This window comes from Protopterus annectens, chromosome 2.part2 (assembly GCF_019279795.1).
Source record: "Protopterus annectens isolate FY-2018-M chromosome 2.part2, PAN1.0, whole genome shotgun sequence".
Lineage (NCBI taxonomy): Eukaryota > Metazoa > Chordata > Ceratodontiformes > Protopteridae > Protopterus > Protopterus annectens.
Genome location: NC_056730.1, coordinates 790,678,211 through 790,703,313, shown reverse-complemented (window position 1 = coordinate 790,703,313; position 25,103 = coordinate 790,678,211).

Below are 25,103 nucleotides of genomic sequence, written 5' to 3'. Positions count from 1 at the left end.
TTCTGAGAGACTGCCTTCAAATCTATCTGCAAATATACAGAGCTGAGTATATTTTTTTGTTTTAGAGTTTGTTATTTGTTGCTTAGATCTCTGTTGAAACTATTGTGTCACTTTTCTGAGTGACTGTTTTCCAATCTTTCTGCAAATATATAGAGCTGAGTATATTTTTTGGTTTTAGAGTTTGCTAATTGTTGCTTAGATCTCTGTTAAAACTATTGTCTCCCTTTTCTGAGTCACTGTTTTCCAATCTATCTGCAAATATGTAGAGCTGAGTATATTTTTTGGTTTTAGAGTTTTTTAATTGTTGCTTAGATCTCTGTTGAAATTATTTTCTCCCTGTTCTTGGAGACTGCTTTCCAATCTATCTGCAAATATACAGAGCTGAGAATTTATTTTGGTTTTAGAATTTGTTAATTGTTGCTTCGATCTCTGTTGAAACTATTGTCTCCCTGTTCTGAGAGAATGCTTTCCAATCTATTTGCAAATATACAGAGCTGAGTATTTTTTTGGTTTTAGAGTTTGTACTGTTAATTATTGCTTTGATCTCTTTTGAAACTGCCCCACCCCCAATTTTCTAATGTGTCTTCAGTTGGTATAACTGTTTTTTACAGCTTGTGTGTTATCTTACTCAAATATCACATGCATACAATTTGACCTGTTAGTAACAACCAGCATTTAATTACTGGAACCTGTGTTCTGCAAGACTGCCTTCCAATCTATCTGCAAATATACAGAGCTGAGTACATATTTTTGGTTTTAGTGTTTGTTAATTGTTTCTTCGATTGCTTTTAAAACTATTGTCTCCCTGTTCTGAGAGACTGCTTTCCAATCTATCTGCAAATATACAGAGCTCAGTATATTTTTCTGATTTTAGAGATTAATTGTTGTTTAGATCTCTTTTGAAACCATTGTTTCCCTGTTCGGCGAAACTGTTTTCCAATCTATCTGCAAATATATAGAGCTGAGTATATTTTTTTGGTTTTAGATTTGTACTGTTAATTGTTGCTTAGATCTCTGTTGAAACTGCCCCCCCCCTATTTTCTGCCATTTCTACAGTTGGTATAACTGTTTTTTTCAGCTTGTGGGTTATCTAACTCAAAGATCACATGCATACAATTAGACCTGTTAGTAACAGCGTGCATTTAATTGCTGGAACCTGTGTTCTGAGATATTGCCTTCCAATCTATCTGCAAATATACAGAGCTGAGTATATATATTTTTTGTTTTAGAGTTTTATAATTGATGCTTAAATCTCTATTGAAACTATTGTCTCCCTGTTCTGAGAGACTGCTTTCTAATCTACCTGCAAAAATACTGAGCTGAGTTTATTTTTTTGGTTTTAGAGTTTGTACTGTTAAATGTTGCTTAGATCTCTTTTGAAACTGTTTTCCCTATCCCCACCCTATTTTCTACAGTGTCGTCAGTTGGAATAACTGTTTTTTACAGCTTGTGCATTATCTAACTCAAGGACCACTTGCATTAAATTAGACCTATTAGTAACAGCCTGCATTTAATTGCTGGAAACTGGGTTCTGATAGACAGCCTTCCAATCTATTTGCAAATATACATAGTTGAGTATATTTGTTTTGTTTTAGAGGTGTTAGCTGTTACTTAGATCTATGTTGAAACTATTGTCTCCGTGTTTTGAGAGACTGCTTTCCTATCTATCTGCAAATACACAGAGCTGAATATATTTTATTGGTTTTAGAGTTTGTTAATTGCTTATTAGATTGCTGTTGAATCTATTGTCTCCCTGTTCTGAGGGACTGCTTTCCAATCTATTTGCAAATATACAGAGCTGAGTATTTTTTTGGTTTTAGAGTTTTTACTGTTAATTGTTGCTTAGATCTCTTTTGAAACTGCCCCCCCCCCGATTTTCTAATGTGTCTTCTGTTGTTATAACTGTTTTTTACAGCTTGTGTGTTATCTTACTCAAAGATCACATGCATAAAATTTGACCTGTTAGTAACAAACAGCATTTAATTGCTGGAACCTGTGTTCTGCAAGACTGCCTTCCAATCTATCTGCAAATATACAGAGCTGAGTACATATTTTTGGTTTTAGAGTTTTTAATTGTAGCTTAGATCTCTATTGAAACTATTGCCTCCCTGTTCTGAGAGACTGCTTTTCAATCTATCTGCAAATATACAGAGCTGAGTATATTTTTTTGGTTTTAGTGTTTGTTAATTTTTGCTTAACTCATTAACCCCGAGTGCCTTCTCATGACGCCTGTGCCTTTAAGCCCAAATGCACCATGAGAAGATACAGTTTTCAAGCCATTACCCCCCGAGTGCTTCCACAAGCGAGAGAAAGTATACTGCTAATTTTTAGTGCAACTTAATGTAAAACACTCTGAAATCGTAACTAAATATGTAATTTATCATATCTAGTTACTATTCAGTGTGTTTTAACATTAAGGTCACATTGAAGTTTTTGCAGAAAAAGCGTTTGAAAAAGTTCTTGCTAAGCAAGTGGTGGCAGCCAATCGGATTCTTGCATTCCGAGCCACCACTTGCATAACCCCTCCACCCTATACCTAAGCTTCTTTGTGGGTCCAGCAGCAAGTATTTCCTTCTTTTTGCGAAGAACTTGAGATATTACCTGCTAATGAATCCTCTATTTTTACAGTAAAGGAATTTACGGACCGCCATATAGGCACTACAAGGAGTTCCCGTTCAGCCACTGCAGTTTCGAGTTCCCGGTCAGCTCAGCACAACAACTACCTTCTCTTCCTGCCATTCCCTACCTAATTGGTGAGGTACTGTTCTTGTTTTTTCCTGTAATACCACTGGTTTATTTTTTAGTTTAAAGCTGCAGACATTCCTCACATTCCTGTGGATATTTGCACTAGGCTGTTATTCTCTTGTATGCACATAAAAGTAAATGGAACAGTATGGTACAGACCCCAATAAATGTGATGTGTTTGATTATATATAAAATTATATATAAAATATGTGGTAGCGTTGTCGCCTCACAGTCAGACACTGACGGTTTGATTAGTCATTCATGTGGATATTTGCACTAGGCTGTTATGAAGTTAAGTTCTCTTCTCTGCGAAGTAAATGGAACAGTATGGTTGTTAATTCATACAAGAGAATAACAGCCTAGTGCAAATCTACTGCCAATCATTAGTGGACCGGAGTTCTGCTGTGCCATACCTCCCATCCATACCGAATTCTTCGGTATTTACCAGTTTTGAGTGGTCCCATTTAATTCCTGATTTTTTTCAAAACTTTTTTTTTTTTTTTTATCTATAACTTTAACTTTAAATTTATGGCTGACGTATGCGTGTGACATCAGCTTTGGCCTTCTGCAGAAGGCAGTCGGAAAATTGATTGTAATTGGATGGAAAGGGAATACAGCAGCAAGCAGCAGTGACCAGAGCAAATCTGTGCATATAAGTTAAGTTCTGCAAATCTGCAGAGTTCATCCAGCAGTCACCCTTGTTTGCAGGCAGGATGATAAAAATTTAATTTCTCCATCTCCGAGTCTCGCAACTCAGCCACTGGGTAAGCAAAAGGATAAAAAAATGCAGTTGTGCGAGCAGAGTGCTGTCATGTCTTCACCGTCTAATCTGAAAACATTTTATTTTATCTGCCTATTCACTTATTTTATAAGGTTGTAAAAGTCTTAGAAGTAGGCAGCAGCGGTTGTAGCTAGGGTGGTGTGAAGGGGGCAGCAGTTGCCTTAAGTAGTGTTAGGGGGTGCAATCTGGAGTTGTTGATCTGATCGATCAGTTGTGCAGTACTTTATTCACTTCTGTACTGGAATTTCTGGATGCCGGTACCCGAGACTGAAATTAATATTGATTATACTGCTTTTGTAGTCTGGAGTCAGGACTGAAGCTGGTATATGTTGCAAGCTGCTTTCTACACTTTTTTAAAAATTATAACGATGATTTTTTTGCTCCTCGGCTTAGTGTTGAGGTGTGCGAAAAGGACCTGACATGCTCTTGAGTCGTAAGGTGAGGGCTGCGAGGAGTGCCAGAAAAAGCCTTGGTTTGGAGTGTTAGCGTTCCAGAGAGTTTCAGAAGAAAGGATCTTTTTTTGTGTAAGTGTGTCTGTGTGTGTCTGTGCATGTGAGTGCTTTTGTGCTATTCAATGAGTTCAGGAGGAGTGTGGAGTGCTAGATCATGGACTGGGATGAACCACACACAGCCATTTAGTTTTAGCAGTGGGACTGTGAAGCTGTTCTAACCCATCCTCTTTATTTGTTTACAGCCATAAAAAGCTAATCCTGGATTGTGGAAATGAATCCTATTTTTTTTTCAGAGCAGATGCCTTTCAGCACTGACAGCAGATCACTTCAAATGAGCAAATCAGGGACTTGCCAAGATGCAAGCCCAGCCTAGAGCCTTTATTAATGTCTCAGAATTACTGCTATGGGGTATATACAGAATGCATCCATAGACTATGAAAAGTTTCAGATACAAATTAAGCTTGACGTGTGGAAAAATCCAGATAGGGACAGCTAAGCCATAATATCCTGACTGATGCAGAAGGGAAGGTGGAATAAAATTACATTTAAGGGCCCTCAATAAAGTATACTGTGACATAAAACAGTGTAATCCAACAAATGTGGAAGGTAAGGTCATGTTACAGAGTCAGACAAAAATTAATAGATAGTATTCTTGCATTTTTGACATTAGGCATACATATGTAGCTAAAGAGAAAATGAGAAATGCCCAATTTTTTAAAACTAACAAACTGCAAGCCTTTGCACTGCAGCCTTCTATATCAAGTTACAGCAAACCAAGCAAGAGATGACAGGGCCAGGGGAAAAAAAGATTGAGGAAAGGGTTATTCAACCTGCTCCTCCCCCCTTCAGCTTTCTCCTTGCTCGGCTGAAGAATTAAATATCTCACCTGGTTAACTGAGTGGAATAATCAGTAACCACAATGCAAATATGCTTCAAAGTACAAGGGAATTACAAATGTCTTCTGTAAATTATAAATAAAATGGTTCTGGTTCTAACTCCATCATTTAATAAAATAAATCAACAGGCAATCTTCTTAACTAAGTTGGAATAGTAGGGGGGGAGATCACGCAACAACAAGGCTATTCTTCTTGTTCCACTGGGGAACAAAATGCTGGTGAAGATCTTATTGTTGAGAGTACAGACTATCCTCCCCAAAAAAATCCAGTGGGCTTCGTGCAAGACAGACAGTTTGGACTATCTACATACAGTAGTGGATGGGCAGGTAAATTACTGATCCAGTAGTAGCAGTCCTTTTAGATGTCTGAATGGCTTTTGATAGTCTAGAATGGCCATACCTATAGATGGTCCTTAAAACTTTTGGTGTAGCTCACCCATACTATTAAAGTCCAGTACCATAATGCATAAGAGTGCCTCTCAACCTCTTAGTGCAAGGAATCTGAACCACAAAATGGGAATTCGTCTTCTGCATGGAGACATGCGTGAATCGGCGAACAGTAACCCCAAAAAGACACAATAACTAAACTGTAAGTGCATGCTTATTAGATTCCCTTTGCAATGAGGATATTTTTTATTTCCTGAATGTGCCATACTAATTACACCATCGTAAGATGCAGTCACAGCAAAGCATAATGAAACAAGATGATGACACTTGCACGACATATGAGTGCAAGCTATTTTTGTAAGCGGAATAAGGGAAAAAAATGGTTTGCATCCATTTGTGTATATTCACCTGCTGCACTTTTAAACAACTGTCAAAGTGAGGTCTTTGTGCTGAGCTCCAATTTTTTCATTATTGTATTCCTGCCTGGGTTTGTTATTCGTATTTCTTCTTGCTCTCACAGTATAATTTGTTGTCTGTGTGCCATTGTTTATGTTTTGGTTTGGAGAGAATTACATAGCTGCAGCTGAAACTGTTCAGCCTAACTTGTGGTTTATATCATCTATATATGCATTTATCCTGGGTTACTATTGCAAGAGTAACACTAGCTGTAACATTACATTTATGAGCTGTAAAAATAATATTTACACTGAAAGCTATATCATTGTTTCCTGTCCAAAATGACTTTTTGACCCAGAAATGTGTAAGCATTTTTTTAGATCTTATTGGTGGTATTTTGCATTTATGGTGCATAAATTTTGAATTGCTAAAGTTAAGAAGAAATGTTCAGGTTAAAACAGACTTATAACTCCAGCAGTTAGTAATATTCTGTGCCAGTTATTATTATTCTTTGCCAATCTGATAATCTACAGCATGAAAGTCTTCTAAAATTGTCTAAACATTTTTGAACTTTACTAAAGTTGCAAGGCTGATTTATATAAGCTAAGCAATGGGCTGCAGGTGCTGGATTGTGAGACTAGAGTAGGAGGGTTGGGAGGATGTGTGGACTGTGATTATGGACCATTTCCTTTACTTAGGAAAAATGTGGATGACTGGATTAATTACTGCTACATGGCATAATGGTATTTGGTGGGCAGTAAACACATGCATTTAGAGTGTTCTTTTTCCATTCAGCAAACTTTATATTGGAACTTCAGCTGTTGTCTGGAGCAGTATGGCTTAGAACCAAGTACTGTCAGCCTAATCTAAAATCTAACAACACTTTATGTTAGAATCAGATAGATACAGTTTGTAGCAGGTATGGCTTATCAGTCTGCAGTCTGCACCATTTGCTTGCTCTGAAAATTATACAGCTGACGTGGCAGATTGGGCATCATCTGTATCATGTTTAGTAAAGATTATTGGTTGGGGTGTTGAATAGCAGCGTTGGGTAGAGATTTTATTTTTATTCATGAATCATGGTAGATACTGAGAAGCATGTATAGTTCAGTTATCCTGAAAATGTTCTCATGTTGCACCTTATTTTAGAATCACAGCTATGAGCTGGAGCATATTGGATTGGTATTATGTACTTTATTACGTCAGTGTTGTAGTTTAGAGTGGGAGAATGTTCTCATGTTGCACCTTATTTTAGAATCGCAGCTATGAGCTGGAGCACATTGGATTGGTATGATGTACTGTAATATGTCAGTGTTGTAGTTTAGAGTGGGAGAAGGCAGAAGCACCCTAGATTCTCCATTAGGAGGATGCTCGATCGAATACTTTTTCTAAGACAAGGATAGTTCATGAAATTAGTATTGTTTCAGTGTTTGATGTTAACCAAAACTGCAAATAGCACCTGCGATATTCTCAGAACTGAATTCATACAGAGTTCCAAGTATTGGTAGCATACGACTGCAAATTATTTTTTTTTTCCATAAATAAGAAACATCTTTATTGAATTATCACTAATGACATACACAATCATACATTTATATAAATTTAAACAAATCATATTGACATATTTTCAGCTGCAAACATTATGCATCACATATAATCCTATATACATTCATTGTCAACCGAACATTATATAACTCATTCAATTCCTGCCTTTTCTTAAACCTCATTCCTCCCCCAAAACTTTATTCCACATGTTTTGTTCCTACAATTCCCATTTTTCTATGTAATTTGTTTCTACCCTCTTCTAAAGATCCCACTTCCAGTTTATATCTCTGTTACTGTCTTTTTTTTTTTTTTTTTTTTTTTCAATAAATTTTTATTCAGTATATAAAACAGACATTTAGGAGTTTTGTACATGTAAATAGAATTGAATAGGAATATTGCAACTCTTACCAAAAAGTACAATCATTCAGGAGAGTTTACATATAACAATGATAATAAAACATTACTAAATACATACACTATATACAAGTTAGGCATCCTGAAAAGATAGAGAGAGAAAAAGGAAAAAAAAAAATACAGAGAAAATACCATCTTGAAACAATAATTAATGTGATGGCATTAACTATTGATAATATTTAATACTTTTTCTAATACTAAATTCTTTAAAGCCTTTTTTTTGGACTTCTAACTATGTTCCCCTGTGCATCAATATATGAATAAGCCATTTTTTGAAAAGTTGTCCAATTTAATTTGGTGCGATCAAGCCAATTATGTGTTATGTAAAGTTTTAATAAGGAGCAAATAAAGATGATAACATGAGTATCTGATTTTGAAAGATGAATTAAAGGAATATGAAGAATGGCAAATTCCCAGGACAACGTAGACTTGTGGTATCCCATTCTCTGTAGTCTGACTTTCAGAGAGGTCCATAATCTATGAGAAAAATGACAATACCACAGAATATGGAGAAGATCAGCTTGGGGGTGATAGCAACATGAGCATGATGAAGATTTGTTTGGATTGAATTTGTTTAATTTATAAGGGGTATAATAGGCATCATTGTTAATCATTAATTGCGTATATAATAGTTTTTTGAAAGGGATAAATTCCTTTGTATGTCTGATAGCCAAAAGTTTTTGAGACTCAGAAATCTGAGAATTGTAATTCATCCATGTATTAGATAAAAGACAATTGTTTTCTATCATTAAGCTCTTTATCAACTTGTAGGAATTTGAAAGCATTTTATCTGATGAAGATAACATTTTGATAATTGTGTTGAGATTATTCATTTGATGTTCTATGGGGTCTATACATAAAAACTTGTTTTTGATTATTAGTCTTAATTGACGAAGAATTGGTGAATAATTCCAATTAACTTTCAACAACTTACGCCAATCGGGTATAGATAGGTCAAGATGTTTCAAAATGTCTCCAACTTTTAAATTTTTTATAAGAGGGTATTTTGTTAAGTTAAAAGGTTTGTTATCAATCATTATATTTGGGTTTAGATGAATTGGTTGTATAAAATGAGAAATCTTATCTAAATTGCACATTTTTAGTAAAGATTGAAAGGCTTTAATCTTTTGCTTAATAAAGATGGATACATTTTTGGTAAAAGTGTTGTCCAAAGAGATAAAAGGAAGAGCTTCTGGGTTTATATTTTTTGAAATGAAGTAATTATACCATATTTTTATCCATAAAGAGTGATTTATATGTGCAATATTTTTGGAATTAGATATGGTGAAAAGTTTGTTAGATGAAACCATCAGATAATAGAGATGTATGTTAGGAAGACCCAGACCCCCCTTGTCTTTAGAAACTGATAGTCTGGAATATGAGATTCTAACAGATTTGGGGAACCATAAAAATTTAGCCAAAACTTTGTTTACAGAGTCAAAGAAAGATTTCGGAATTATCTGATCAGATGACGTAAATTGGTAAAGGAATTTAGGCAAAATGTTCATTTTAATTATTGCAGCTTTTGATAAAAGCGAAAGATTTAGATGTTGCCATCTGTTTATATCAGCCAACATCGAATTCCAAATTTTATATATATTATTTTGAGAAGATGATTTATTATTGTGCTCTAAGTTGATACCTAAATATTTTATATTATAGGTAAACTGAAACTGATGGTCCAAAAACAGACAAGTTTTATGTACTAAATGATTTAAAGGAAATATATAGGTTTTAGAAGAGTTTAAAAGATAATTCGAAACAGAAGAGAAGTAATTAATAGAGTTAATTATTTTTCTATAATCAGAAATAGGAGTTTGAAAATAAATTATTAGGTCATCAGCAAAGGCTGAGAAATAAATTTTGGTATTAAGTATTCTAGGGACATTGTGAAAAGTATTTTGAGTAATATATAACAATAAAGGTTCTAAATAAATATTAAAGAGAAAAGGAGACAATGGACATCCTTGTCTTGTTCCTCTAGTAATCTTTATAGGAGAAGAAAAGTGACCATTAATGTAAAGTCTAGTATACATATCTTTGTATAATATTTTTACGAAGTTTAAGAAGAATGAAGGAATATTAAAGCAAGACATAGTCTGAAAAAGAAAATTCCAGCAGACTCTGTCAAAAGCATTTGATGCATCCATGATCAGAGCATATACTGGGTTTGTGTCTTTTTTAATAAGATGAATGATGGTCTCTAAGGACAATGTGTTGTCCCAAGCATGTCTGCGAGACATGAAACCAGACTGATCTTGAGAGATAATTGAGGGTAACATTTTTTTCAATCTATTAGCCAAAATAGATGATAAAATCTTAATGTCTACATTTATTAAAGAAATGGGTCTATGGTTGGCTGGGTCAGATTTTTCTTTATTACTTTTCAAAATTAAGATAGTTTTAGAAGTATTCCAATGAATATCTGAGATGTCATTGAGTCTTATATGGTTATACACCTTGAAAAGAAAGGGAAGAATTACCATTTTAAAGGTTTTGAAGAATTCCGGAGTGAACCCGTCAGGGCCAGGAGATTTAGCTGATTTAAGATTGTCAATTGAATCTGAGATTTCTTGTAAGGATATAGGAGCTGAAAGTAAACTTTGTTGATTATCATTTAGTTTAGGAAAATGCAGAGAATCTAAGAAGGTTTCTATGTTATTCTCTTTACCAAAATTAGAAGATTTTGAATATAAATCAGTAAAAAGAGTAGTAAAGAGTTGAATAATTTCTTCATCTGTGTTATATAATCTATTCTTATAAGATAAAGATGATATTTTTGGTCTGTTAAAGTTAATTTTAATAATTCTAGCTAGTAGTTTAGAGGGGACCTGAGCCCATTCTGAGTATGAAGCAAGTAACTTTTGTTCAACTAAAGATAGATTATGTTGATGAAGCAAAATTAAATATTTTTGATCTTCAAGAATTTGCTTTTCTATAGTATAATCATGTTTCATTCTAAGTTGATTTTCCAGGGATAGAATTCTAGATTTTAAAAACTCCTCTTTCTTAGAGTAAAGTTTTTTAAAATAGGCCGCTTTACTGATAAATAATCCTCTTAACCTTGCTTTACATGCAGCCCATTGTATGTCATGAGGGATATCTGATGTTTCCAAATTAGCCTCCATTTCCTGTATAATTTCGGAACATTGTTTACAAATTTCTTCATTTTGAAGTAAATTATTATTTAAAGACCATTTATTCATATTACATTTATTTTTAGTATTATTATTTATGTTTAGTTTTAGCAAAATTCTCGAATGATCTGAAAAGAATCTAGGTTCAATATTAAAATCTAAAATATATTTTGAGATAGAATCAGAAATTAGAAAAAAAATCCAGTCTGGACCATGAACGATAACACTTAGAGTAGTATGTATAAATATCACTTCTATTTGGGATTTTAACAGTATGTATTGGGTCCATTAAACTATAGTCTACCATCAAATCATTAAGAGCCATAGTAGATTGATAGTTATCGGAAACAGTGGAGCGAGAACGGTCAATATCTGGGTTTATTACTGCATTCCATTCTCCACCTATTATAATATAGTGGTCTTTATATGATGTGAGAATTTTATGGATTTTTAAAATAAACAAATGTTGTGAATTACATGGGCCATATATGTTTAAAACTAAAAAAGGTTTATCAAGACCATGAATGGAAGTGGTAAATAAACACCATCTACCATCATTATCAAATTTCTCATCAATAATGTTCCCCCAAAATTTTTGTTTAATGATTATTGCTACACCTCTGGAATTCGATGAGACCCCTGAGGCTACAATCTTCCTAATCCATTTTTTATTCCTCTCTTTATTCCAATCAAGTTGAGGAATATGGGACTCTTGAATAAAACAAATATTGGCCTGTGACTTAAAAATCAAATGGAACAATAATGACTTTTTTGCTTTGTTTTGAATACCTCTAACGTTCCAAGAATCCAATATTAAGTCAATTGGCATATTCCAAACAAACCATTATTATTGATGCTGTAGAGAAACCATAGAGTAAAATCCAAACCACACTTAAACAGAACATTTGGAAAAAAATAAATAAAAAACAGATTTTAATTGGACAGTATTCAAAAATGTCATCACATTAATAAATATCTCCTGTGGAAGAAAAATAATATCAAAAGTATTATAAGATTTATTTATATCCTTTATCCTAACCCTAGTGCCTACCCACCAAACACCTAATGATAAAGGAAGATCAGATGTAAATAAATTAAAATGTGAAATTTTAGATAGTAAAAGTATGGAATTTACATAAAGAATACTCAATATTAACCTAACAAAAATTAAAATCAGTAATACACTACTAAACCTATTTACAAAACAAACTAAATTCAAGATGTCCAACATACTCAATCCCTACTTAATATATTAAACTACAAGCTCCTATTTTTTAAGTAAAAATATATAGTGATAAAATGAATTTCCTCAAGTATTTAACATACCAGCATAACGCATAGTATGATAAAAATAAAACATATTTAAAATAACATATATACTATTAAAAGACTAATATATTCACATTACTGTATATATTAATAATCCTATGAGAAACTATCAGTAAATATATCAATTATGAGCCGGTATCTTAATTATATATAAAAAGATAACTATAAATAAAGTAAAACAAAATAAGATTAAACATTTACCTGTAATCATATAATTAACTACAATGAATTTGTCAGTATTCATATATAAAATAACTAATACAAAAAATGTCCGAAATTAGAGTATAATCATTTAAAATTTTCTCTAATATAGCAATTGTTATTCCTGGGAGACTTAAATTATATAAATCAATCTCATATAAATGAAAGTTAACTGTCAGAAACTGCTTCTATTTAGCAACATTCCTCAGTATTCCATTGTATAATGAATATACTTTGTCGCCATCTAGTGGTAAAATATGGATACAAATAAAGACAACTGAATAATACCTTGACCCTTGAACACTATTATAAATTTATACATTTTGAAGTATTCATTTTAAAATGTTTTTGTCATTAGATCTGCTATATATAAGGTTATACTGCCCTTTTAGGATATAAGTATGTAGTATGGCAACAGAATATGAAATATTCAGAACTCAAAATGCATTCTCTTCTGAGTATCAATGTTAAACCAAAACTAAATATTCTAAGGTCTATAACATTCAAACAAATTACACATAAACATGTGTAATATATCCAGCAAGATTAGATTTAAGCCTGTCTAAACTTTTTAACTGTGTGTAGTACTTTGTTAAGCATAACTTTAGATGTACAATCCCCTCATAATACATTTATTAAACTACATCAAATTATTAGACAAACAAGCAAACAGTGAAGTTAAAATGTATAATTTTAACATTACTTTATATTTTAAAATATGATATACTTGTTAAACCATTCTTGCGTGGTTGCAATGAAAAGGACTAACCTGTTTTATTGTTTTATAAGTAAGTCCGCTTTAACATTGAATGCCTTTACTCGCATTGGAGCTTGAAAAAGATAAATGTGGATAATCGTTAGCAGGAATGCGGAAAGATCATTGTTGAAGTAAATAAATCTTTGTCGCTTATTTACAACCCTTCTACAAGTGTTAATATAGATGTAAACGTCTTTTCCGAAGACTATTTCTTGCTTACAATAAGCGCCACTGTTTATGTGAAGCCAGCAGCTGTCCGCAGTAAATGATGACGTCACCCACGTCTTCCGATAGTTCAAAGAAGGTGCGTGCTGCACTACAGAAGCAGCTGGTGCTGCCAGCAGAAGATTTTCTCCTCAAGTGTTCTCGAGAGGCGAAATTCTCCCTCCATCAACCGCACAACTGCAAAGGGAACTTTTTAAACTCAAAGCTAAAAAGTACTAATGTACTATCTTCGTGAAATATCAAAGAAAAAGAAAAAAATAACTATATGGCAGTTCAAAAATCATGACAACAACACCACACATCTGCAAAGCATATACCATCGTAGGTATATTAACCCTTGTTAGAATCAAGTAAAAAGATATCTATATTCCATTTAACTTATTAGGGAAAAAGAAAAAAAAGATTAGATAATAAACAGACATATATGTTCTAAAGCATGAACCATGACTGTAATATATCACATTTGAGATACATTCAGAGTAACATATTATGATACACTGTCTGGAATCTTTTTAAATGTTTTAACAAAAATATCTTTAGCCTCTTTGGGATCAGAACACACAAATCTTTTGTCATTAACTGTAAAAGACAAAGTATTTGGATAAGACATACAAAATCTTATCCCTCTTTTTATCAAGTCAGCACAATAAGGAGCAAGTTTTTGTCTATTTAATTTTATTTGAGAAGGAAGATCTTGGGAAAATGACAGTTTATGAGATTTCCATATAAATTGTTTTTTACTTTTAGCTGTCTCCAGGATTTGGAAAGTATCTTGAAAGTTTAGTAACTTAGTATAAATAATCCTTGGTGAAGAAGAATCTTGTCTAGAACGTAAAGCTCTGTGTGCTCTCTCAACAATTATAGACTTTGAGGATGTTTCACAGTTTAACAACGTTTCAAAGATGTCTTTAGTCACAGATAATAAGTTTTTATTGTCATAAGACTCAGGCAAGCCACGAATAATGATATTATTTCTTCGACTTCTGGCTTCGAAATCCAGCAGCTTAGTTTGAATATCAGAAATAATCTTATCTTTAGACTTAAGAACAGTTTCCAATGAATCAGTTTTTATCTCTAAAGCTGTATTTCTATTTTCTATCATATCCATTCTGTCATTTATTTGTTTTAAAGTTTTACTAAAGTCAGCAAACTGTTCTGAAAAGTTTTGGATAGCACTTTGGATAGGTTTTAATGCTACTTTTAATTCCTCTAAGTGAAAGTTTGAGTCAATTAAGTCTTTGTTACTTACTTTGGAAGTTTCAGTAGACTGTTTGGATGTCCTTAATCTTTTTGAACTGGAGTCTTTTTCAGGAGAGAGCATTGAAGAAAATTTGGCCTTTGTAGGTTGAGTCTCCATGGAGTCAGATTTTGTAGCCATGTCCAGAAATGAAGTGCAATTGACAGGATGTCAGGATCCAGGAATAGACTGAAGCAGCAGGTGACCAAACAGATGTAATATCAGAGTTGTTCTGAGGTAAAATAAATCCCAGGATAAGAAATTACGAGCCAAAAATAATCCAGATACGCAGAAAGAGATTTAAAAAATGTTTTTTTTGAAAAAACTGAGGAAAAAGTTTGATATAAAGTTATAAAAATCACCAAAAGTTAAATAGCTGTGAGGAGCTCTAAGAGTAGGGACTAATCTAGTCGGCAGCCATCTTGGAATCCATGACTGCAAATTATTTTTACTAGACCTGTTGCTCCTACCACTACTGGATCTGTGTAGGTATAATAACAAATTGTTGCCATTTCTGCCTGCAAATCCTGGTATATGACACTACAATGATCAACACTACTTTTGTCTTTTTTCCTGGACTAATATATTTGGTATTCTCCCATCTATTTTTTAACTGTTAGTGATGAGTGATCCCATGTGATACAAACACCATCATTCTCTACAATGCTCTGGGGTTCATATTTCTACTGTTTCTCAACTATTACATTATTGTAGTGTTTGCACAATCCCCAATACAACAGTCTTGTCACACTATTATTTCTTTTAGTATACAGTCCCATGGCAATTAGTGTATCACCCCTAACAACAAGAAGTGCGACTGTTTCCAGGGCTTTGACCATGGCACACTATTTATACCATTTATTTTCTTCATATCTGATCCTTCTCATATGCTTTCCATTTTTGCCACATTCAGTTGCTGTCTGATTTTTGTTTGCTTCTGCTTTGATTTCCTTTCACACTTGACACCAATATGTTTCTGCTAATCTAAGCAGAGAAGACATTCTCTGACTCCTTCCCCTTGTGTGTTAAAGAAGATATCCCCTTTGTTAGGATGTCCGTAATGGCACAAGCAATGCCTTATCTTATATATGCATGGGGTTTGACATTTTAGGCTTGAGCAGTCATTCACCATATCCTTTAATTCTTTTTATATGTACAACCTACATGGAAAGAAATGTCCTGTGGCAATATGCTGATCATCCAAGGCCAGTTTTGGGCACATGTGTTCAGACAGGTAGGAGTGCATTGGTCAAGATCAGGGAAGAGAAATATTCCGGCAGATATTTTGTAATATTTGACAAACACCAGGCAAGATTTTAGCCAGGTTGAAATTTTAACAGTTTACAGATACCATTTGAAGCATCTCTGATGGTTATTAATGCTAGAAGCATAGTATATTTTTTCTAATTGGAAAACTAGCTAAAATCACACAAGATTCATGGTGTTACTGTTTGTAACAATGACTGCAAGCAAGTTCTGTCAGGGTATAAATGTGCGTGTGTGTGTGTCTGTCTGTTGCATGGACATTATATGATTGACTTCAATACTTGGCTTAGTTTCTGGTATGTTTCCAGGGGGATTCAGTATTGGTCAGCATGGGAGTACAAGGCTATCAGACCATATTACTTGGCAAATGATGGTCTGCACCTGTGTTCGTGTATTTATTTAATTTTTATTCCACAGGATTTTCTGATGTAGACAAACAATGGTTATATGACTCATTCCTCATTGCTTGGTATGTTGCTAACAAATAGATGGGAGGATGGGCTCAATAATAACTTTTACACTGTTTTTGCTGTGTAAATGAATTGCAGAAGACAAGCTATCTAGTTTGACATTTCTGCGTGTCTTATTATTATTAATATGATTATAGTGCGTAGTTGCCTGAGTGAGATAAATGTCTTTACAGACTGACTACTGACAGCATGGAGCTACCATATTTTTATGCATTTCTCCTGGCTTTGTCAGTCGCGTGGAATGTAGGTGGGAGGAAGAGCACAGTAAGTGTTGTACTATTTGACTGACTATGGCCTTATAACAGATTGTGACTGTTGCATAACACCTGCAGAAGGTAATGTAATGAATGCCAGCAATTATCACCTGTGTCTGGGCATGCATAACTTTGCAAGTCATTAGCACAGTGCAGCATGCATAACTTTGCAAGTCATTAGCACAGTGCAGTTACAATATAGCACTGAGTCATTGTCACTTTTCAGGTAAAACTGTCAGCAGCTGTCACTGTTATTCACATAAGCAGAAGTCGTTATCACATTGATCAATGCACGACTAACATTTGGCTCTTTCTCCACTTGCAGTGATTGCAATACACCCCACCCCCTCCACACTACTTTCATATGTCATGTATACAATTTCAAGAAATGTCAGCAGTCTAGGAGGAAAAATGTAGACATTACATCTTCAATTGCTGTTTTTCTTGAGAAAGTGGCTGGAATAAGAGGATTTGTGGTGTACTTTATGAATAATTTGAGTATATATTATTATTGACTGCCTTGCATCCTCTCATTTGACAGAAAATCATAAATTGTTTTTAACTATAAGGCAATGATAATATCCAAACTCATGTGTTGTATTTATTTGAGACTATTCTGCACTGCTGTGGTAAATTATTTCCTTTGCTTTTGAACTATGAAGTCATTCTGTTGCGTTATTTATTATAGAAATATAGCGATAGGTGCATTGCTTTTCACGTGCCTCTGTGCAGGTATATTACATCAGAATGTTGTATTGCATTGTGTTTTTCAGGTGTGATTTCAAGTGTAAAGCAACACAGCCACCACCAAAGGTGCCATCTGTTGAGGAGAAAGCAAGCAGCATTTACCTGTTGGGTGAGGAAACTGACTGTGATGGTTATAGCAGTGGTTCAGACAATGGTATGCACCTTGATGTACCACATAATGCCAACCAGAGTGAGGATGATGATTATGACTCAGATGATGACATTCCACTCGCACGTCTGCGTGAAAAGGCCATTGCCTGTGATAAGGATGATGCTCCTGTGCCCGCCATTCCTGAAAGACCACTACCAGTTGCCAAAGCAGACCTGACCAGTAATTATGACAGTGACCAAGACAGTGAGGATGAGGTGCCACTTGCACACCTAAGGAAGGTGCCCACACACAAGTTGGCCACACACAATGGCCACCAAGGGCATTCAGAGTATGACGCAGATGATGACATGCCTTTATCTGTGTTCACGAAAGCACCTGGTCTGACTGACACAGCTATGCAGTCCTCCACAGTGCATGGCACTGCAAGTGCTGATAAGGGTGTGGATGTGCCTTCGACTGTGCATGATGTGGGAAGTAGTCCACAGTATGGTGATTGTGATGGAGATAATCCTCTAGATATGAGTCCAAGTAGCTCCTTGTCAGAGACTGATATGGGTGTGCCTCAGCAGGGAACATGTGTCAACAGTTTACTACCAACTGCAAGCAGTACAGTTGCTACTGGCATTGAGAGAGCATCATCTCTCAACCCTTCAGCCCTTCCCATTTCCAACTGTTCCTTGCGACCCAGTCAGGTACGCCGAGCATGCCCACCACGTAAAATCACGTGGGAAAAACATCTTCAAACTTTACACATTGAGGAATTTGTGGGGCCAGTAGGACCAATAGATCACTTGGGCTCAGATAGCACAGAGATGGACTTCCTGAATTTGATGTTCCCAGAGGAGCTATACACCTGTATTGCTAATGAAACAAATCGCTATGCTGCACAGAGGCAGGCCGCAGCAGGCAAGGTTGATACTGTGGAGTCCTGTGTGCCCAGGAGACATACGCACATTTCTAGGTGTCAGAATATACATGTCTATTGTACATGTTCCTGAATTGAGGCAGTACTGGGAAACGCACCATGTATACGGTCGCTTCCCAATAGCAGAGTACATGACCAGAGATAGGTTTGAAAAAATTCAGCAGTACTTCCACTGCAACGATAACAGCCTGAGCCTACCACATGGTGCTGTGGGTCATGACAAGCTACATCATGTACGGCCAATACTGGATGCAGTACTTCATGCATGCAGGACACGTTACAATGTGCATCGTGAGGCGGCTGTAGACGAAGCCATGGTTGGCTTCCGTGGACGCTTGACATTTAGACAGTTTATGCCTGGTAAGCCTGAGAGGTATGGCATTAAGGTGTGGGTGTTGGCAGACTCGACCAATGGGTATGTATGTGAATTACAGGTATACACTGGAAAAACGGAGCAGAATACAGAGGCCGGGCTGCCACACAGAGTTGTAGTTGACTTAACTAGTGGACTGATTGGCAAGAAGCATCACATTTACTTTGATAACTTCTTTACCTCTGTTCCACTAGCACAGCAATTGCTGAAAGATGATCTATACTGTTGTGGAACCATGCACACCAATAGGTCAGGATGGCCTCTTACATTCAACAGACAGGCCATTGGAAAAGCAGCTCGAGGCTACTACAAGCAATTGCAGAGTGGACCACTGCTAGCTACTGAATGGAAGGATAGCAAACCAGTATTCCTCCTGTCAACTAACTGTAACCCAACCTTGCCAGTCTCCAGCACATACAGGAGAATGCGTGATGGAAGAAAGACATCAGTGCCATGTCCACCAGTTGTAAACATGTACAACAGTTACATGAATGGGGTGGACAGAGCAGATCAGCTGAGGACACAGTATCCCAGTGCCAGAAAGGCCCGCAAATGGTGGCTGTACTTTTTCTGGTTCTTATGGGATGTGGCCATTGTCAATGCTTTCATTATATTCCGTGAAAGTATCAGACATCAGCAACTATCACACTCTGGACGTATTATTCCGGCAACACAGTTACAGTTCCGAAGGAACCTAGGCTTGCATCTACTTGCCAGTTACACAAAGAGGAAAAGATGCACTGAGATTACTGTCCCAGATGCCGTGAGCCAATTTGAGCATGGCTCTCACTTTCCAGTGAAATGGCATAAATCAGGATGCAAAAACTGTGCCAGCAAGGGTAAACATGCTGAGCCAGGATGGGGGTGCCCAACTTGCAAGGTCAACGTGTGTGTTGAATGCTTTGGAGAGTACCATGGCCATAAATTTCTCCCATAGTGCTGTGGGCCTTGGGTGTGCCACTGTGATGTAATGGTTCCCTCCGGCAAAGGACACATGCAAAAAGACACAGCCTGGGTCAGTCTAGGTCTTTTGACATGTTGCCTTGATGTAGCTCTCCACTCAGTCTCTCTCCCTTCAGGTGTAGTTAGTGTATGTAGGTCAGGGCAACAGGGTTTACATTAGCTCCTCCCTTCTACTCTTAATGGCCATTGCAGAAAGGACACATGTAAATGGAAAAGGCAGAGGTAAAGCAGAGTGCCTCACCTGCTTTTTCAGTGTACATGTGCTCTGTCTGTGCCCCCATGTCAGTTAGCAGCCAAGCCCTTCAGCACCAATGCCAGGAAGGTCCCTCTTCACTTTTGTTTTGCCAACTGCTCTTAGGTTGGTGGGTATATCACAGGGGGCATACCCAGCGGGATCACACTTGGGAACCTGGAGACTCTACAGCACAGTCCCATAGTGCTGCTGTCCTCGGTAAGCATGGGCTTGGGTGTGCCACTGTGATGTAATGCAAAAACATGCAAAAAGACACAGCCTGGGTCAGTCTTGGTCTTTTGACATGTTGCCTTGATGTAGCTCTCCACTCAGTCTCCCTGCCTTCAGGTGTAGTCAGCGTATGTAGGTGAGAGTAGTAAATGTATGAAGGTCAGGACAGCAATTAGTGAGTTACTTCAGTCCCTCATCCCTTAGGTCCATTGCTGAATGGGCACATGTAAAGAGAAAAGGCAGTGGTAAGGCAGACTGCTGACACTGAAGGAGGTCATGAGAACATAGTGGTATCAGCAGTCTGAGTGGGCAGCCGGCACAGCTATGGGACACTACAGATAACCAACATCTGGAGCCCCATGCCTGTCCTTGGCATATTAGTGGAGCGGCGGTCCTTACCCTGCTTTTTCTCTTTACATGTGCCCTGGCTGGGCACCCTTGTCAGTGTCTACCCATGCTTTATTTCAGATAAGGTAAGACTGTCTTCTGCTGTTCTGGGAGTCACTGGAAAGGGAGCAGCCAAAAACCTTATGCTGTCCCATTGCCGAATATTGTGTTGCTGGGTGCATCACAGGGGCATACCCAGCCAGCATGGATCTTGTGATCCACCGGGATCGCACTTGGGAACCTGGAGACTCTAGAGCACAGTCCCATAGTGCTGCTGTCCTCGGTAAGCATGGGCTTGGGTGTGCCACTGTGATGTCATGCAAAAACATGCAAAAAGACACAGCCTGGGTCAGTCTTGGTCTTTTGACATGTTGCCTTGCTGTAGCTCTCCACTCAGTCTCCCTGCCTTCAGGTGTATTCAGCGTATGTAGGTGAGAGTAGTAAATGTATGAAGGTCAGGACAGCAATTAGTGAGTTACTTCAGTCCCTCATCCCTTAGGTCCATTGCTGAATGGGCACATGTAAAGAGAAAAGGCAGTGGTAAGGCAGACTGCTGACACTGAAGGAGGTCATGAGACCATAGTGGTATCAGCAGTCTGAGTGGGCAGCTGGCACAGCTATGGGACACTACAGATAACCAACATCTGGAGCCCCATGCCTGTCCTTGGCATATTAGTGGAGCGGTGGTCCTTACCCTGCTTTTTCTCTTTACATGTGCCCTGGCTGGGCACCCTTGTCAGTGTCTACCCATGCTTTATTTCAGATAAGGTAAGACTGTCATCTGCTGTTCTGGGAGTTACTGGAAAGGGAGCAGCCAAAAACCTTATGCTGTCCCATCACCGAATATTGTGTTACTGGGTGCATCACAGGGGGCATACCCAGCCAGCATGGATCTTGTGATCCACCGGGATCGCACCTGGGAACCTGGAGACTCTAGAGCACAGTCCCATAGTGCTGCTGTCCTCGGTAAGCATGGGCTTGGGTGTGCCACTGTGATGTAATGCAAAAACATGCAAAAAGACACAGCCTGGGTCAGTCTTGGTCTTTTGACATGTTGCCTTGATGTAGCTCTCCACTCAGTCTCCCTGCCTTCAGGTGTATTCAACATATGTAGGTGAGAGTAGTAAATGTATGAAGGTCAGGACAGCAATTAGTGAGTTACTTCAGTCCCTCATCCCTTAGGTCCATTGCTGAATGAGCACATGTAAAGAGAAAAGGCAGAGGTAAGGCAGACTGCTGACACTGAAGGAGGTCATGAGACCATAGTGGTATCAGCAGTCTGAGTGGGCAGCCAGCACAGCTATGGGACACTACAGATAACCAACATCTGGAGCCCCATGCCTGTCCTTGGCATATTAGTGGAGCGGCGGTCCTTACCCTGCTTTTTCTCTTTACATGTGCCCTGGCTGGGCACCCTTGTCAGTGTCTACCCATGCTTTATTTCAGATAAGGTAAGACTGTCTTCTGCTGTTCAGATGTTTACAGAATGCATTCATGCATGGCTTGATGCACAGGGTCGGTGGATCGACAATATGCCATAACGGCATCACCGCCGAAGATGTTCACTGGTTCAGAAGGGATGGCATTCACCTAACTGAGGAGGGCATTGCGTTGTTCTTGAACAACCTCCACAATGGCGTGAGGAGAGCCATGCATGATTGTGAGAAGAATGGAAAACACCCATGACCAAGTCAGACCAGTGTAGTAAGTAAAACACTATTATGAAATGTGTTGTGTAAAATTAATTTCTCTGAGCTTGGCAAATAACTGTTATGGAAATTATGATTTTTTTATATTTTGGTAAATAACTTTGCAAGGGAGCATCTGAATGTGCCAAGTAATATCTCATTTTGAAGACAGTATTGCTGGTTCTAATATGGTAAAAGAATTTTGCCTGTATGTTTGACACATGTGCAGATATCAAAGTTTGTTTGAGACTTATGGTTATGGAAATTATGATTTTTTTCATATTTTGGTAAATAACTTTGCAAGGGAGCATCTGAATGTGCCAAGTAATATCTCATTTTGAAGACAGTATTGCTGGTTCTAATATGATAAAAGAATTTTGCCTGCATGTTTGACACATGTGCAGATATCAACGTTTGTTTGAGACTTATGGTTATGGAAATTATGATTTTTTTCATATTTTGGTAAATAACTTTGCAAGGGAGCATCTGAATGTGCCAAGTAATATCTCATTTTGAAGACAGTATTGCTGGTTCTAATATGATAAAAGAATTTTGCCTGCATGTTTGACACATGTGCAGATATCAACGTTTGTTTGAGACTTATGGTTATGGAAATTATGATTTTTTTCATATTTTGGTAAATAACTTTGCAAGGGAGCATCTGAATGTGCCAAGTAATATCTCATTTTGAAGACAGTATTGCTGGTTCTAATATGGTAAAAGAATTGTGCCAGTATGTTTGACACGTGCAGATATCAAAGTTTGTTTGAGACTTATGGTTATGGAAATTATGATTCTTTTCACATTTTGGTAAATAACTTTGCAAGGGAGCATCTGAATGTGCCAAGTAATATCTCATTTTGAAGACAGTATTGCTGGTTCTAATATGTTAAAAGAATTGTGCCAGTATGTTTGACACATGTGCAGATATCAAAGTTTGTTTGAGACTTATGGTTATGGAAATTATGATTTTTTTCATATTTTGGTAAATAACTTTGCAATGGAGCATCTGAATGTGCCAAGTAATATCTCATTTTGAAGACAGTATTGCTGGTTCTAACATGGTAAAAGAATTTTGCCTGTATGTTTGACACATGTGCAGATATCAAAGTTTGTTTCGGACTTAGGTTATGAAAATTATGATTTTTTTTCATATTTTGGTAAATAACTTTGCAAGGGAGCATCTGAATGTGCTAAGTAATACCTCATTTTGAAAAGATTATTTATAGTTCATAAAAGAATGGTACCTGTATGTTGTACTCATAGGCAGATATCAAAGTTTGTTTCCGACTTAGGTTATGGAAATTATGATTTTTTTTCATATTTTGGTAAATAACTTTGCAAGGGAGCACCGCATTGTGTGAATTAATACATCATTTTGAAGATAGTGTTACTCCTTACAACATGGTAAAAGAACTGTGTCTGTGCACTGCACACACGTACAGATATCACAGTTTGTTTAGTCCTGTACGAATATGAAAATTATACATTTACAATACTTCTCATTATTATGCCCATATCTTTGCGAGGGAGCATAGTAATCACACAAATGATGCGTCATTTTGAAGCTGACATTCAGATGCACAACTTCTACACTGATATGTAGGCTCTGTCTGTTACAGGTGATGAGATATTATGCTTTGTTTATTTATCAATTATGAGAAATAATATACTAATCATATTTCTGTGAATATCTCATGAAAGGAGCGTCACACAGTTATGGTTAAAGTATCATTTTAAAGCTGACATTCATACTAACAAATTAAATTAAAAATTGTATGGGTCTGCATGGAACATAGACCAAGATATTGTGCTTTGCTTTTCCAAAAAGTTAAAAAAATTGCACAATATCAGCATTCCTTGCCAAATATTTAATTATGACTTTGATATGCACTATCAACATTTATACTGTTGGAAAGGTCAGTGTCTGCTGAACAACTTTCGTCTTTACATTTTTAGTCTAGCTCTTATAGTTAAAGAGTTATGAACATTTGTTTTCTGTATGGTATTACAAATGGATTTTCTGAAAATGAGCTCAGGCTGCACTGTTGTTCCTATGGTGGAATTAAGCAAGCAGCTTTTCCTGAGCTGCTCCGGAGTGAATGAGTTAAATCTCTGCTGAAACTATTTTCTCCCAGTTCTGAGAGACTGCTTTCCAATCTATCTGCAAATATAGATAGCTGAGTATTTTTTTTGGATTTAGAGTTTGTTAATTGTTGCTTAGATCTCTGTTGTAACTATTGTCTCCCTGTTCTGAGAGACTGCCTTCCAATCAATCTGCAAATATACAGAGCTGAGTCTATTTTTTTGGTTTTAGAGTTTGTAATGTGTTTCTTAGATCTCTGCTGAAACCATTTTCTCCCTGTTCTGAGAGACTGCTTTCCAATCTATCCTCAAATATACAGAGGTGATTTTTTTTTTGGTTTTAGAGTTGTTTAATTGTTGCTTTGATCTCTGTTGAAACTATTGTCTCCCTGTTCTGAAACACTGCTTTCTAGTCTATCTGGAAATATACAGAGCTGAGTATATTTTTTGCTTTAGAGTTTTACTGTGAATTGTTGCTTAGATTTCTGTTGAAACTGCCCCCCCCCCCCATTTTCTGATGTGTCTTTAGTTGGTATAGCTGTTTTTTCAGCTTGTGTGTTATCTTACTCTAAGATCAGATACATAAAATTAGACATGTTAGTAACAACCTGCATATTATTGCTGGAACCTGTGTTCTGAGAGACTGCCTTCCAATCTATCTGCAAATATATAGAGCTGAGTATATTTTTTTGGTTTTAGTGTTTGTTAATTGTTGCTACGATTGATTTTAAAACTATTGTCTCCCTGTTCTGAGAGACTGCTTTCCAATCTATCTGCAAATATACAGAGCTCAGTATATTTTTCTGGTTTTAGAGATTAATTGTTGTTTAGATCTCTTTTGAAACCATTGTTTCCCTGTTCGGAGAAAC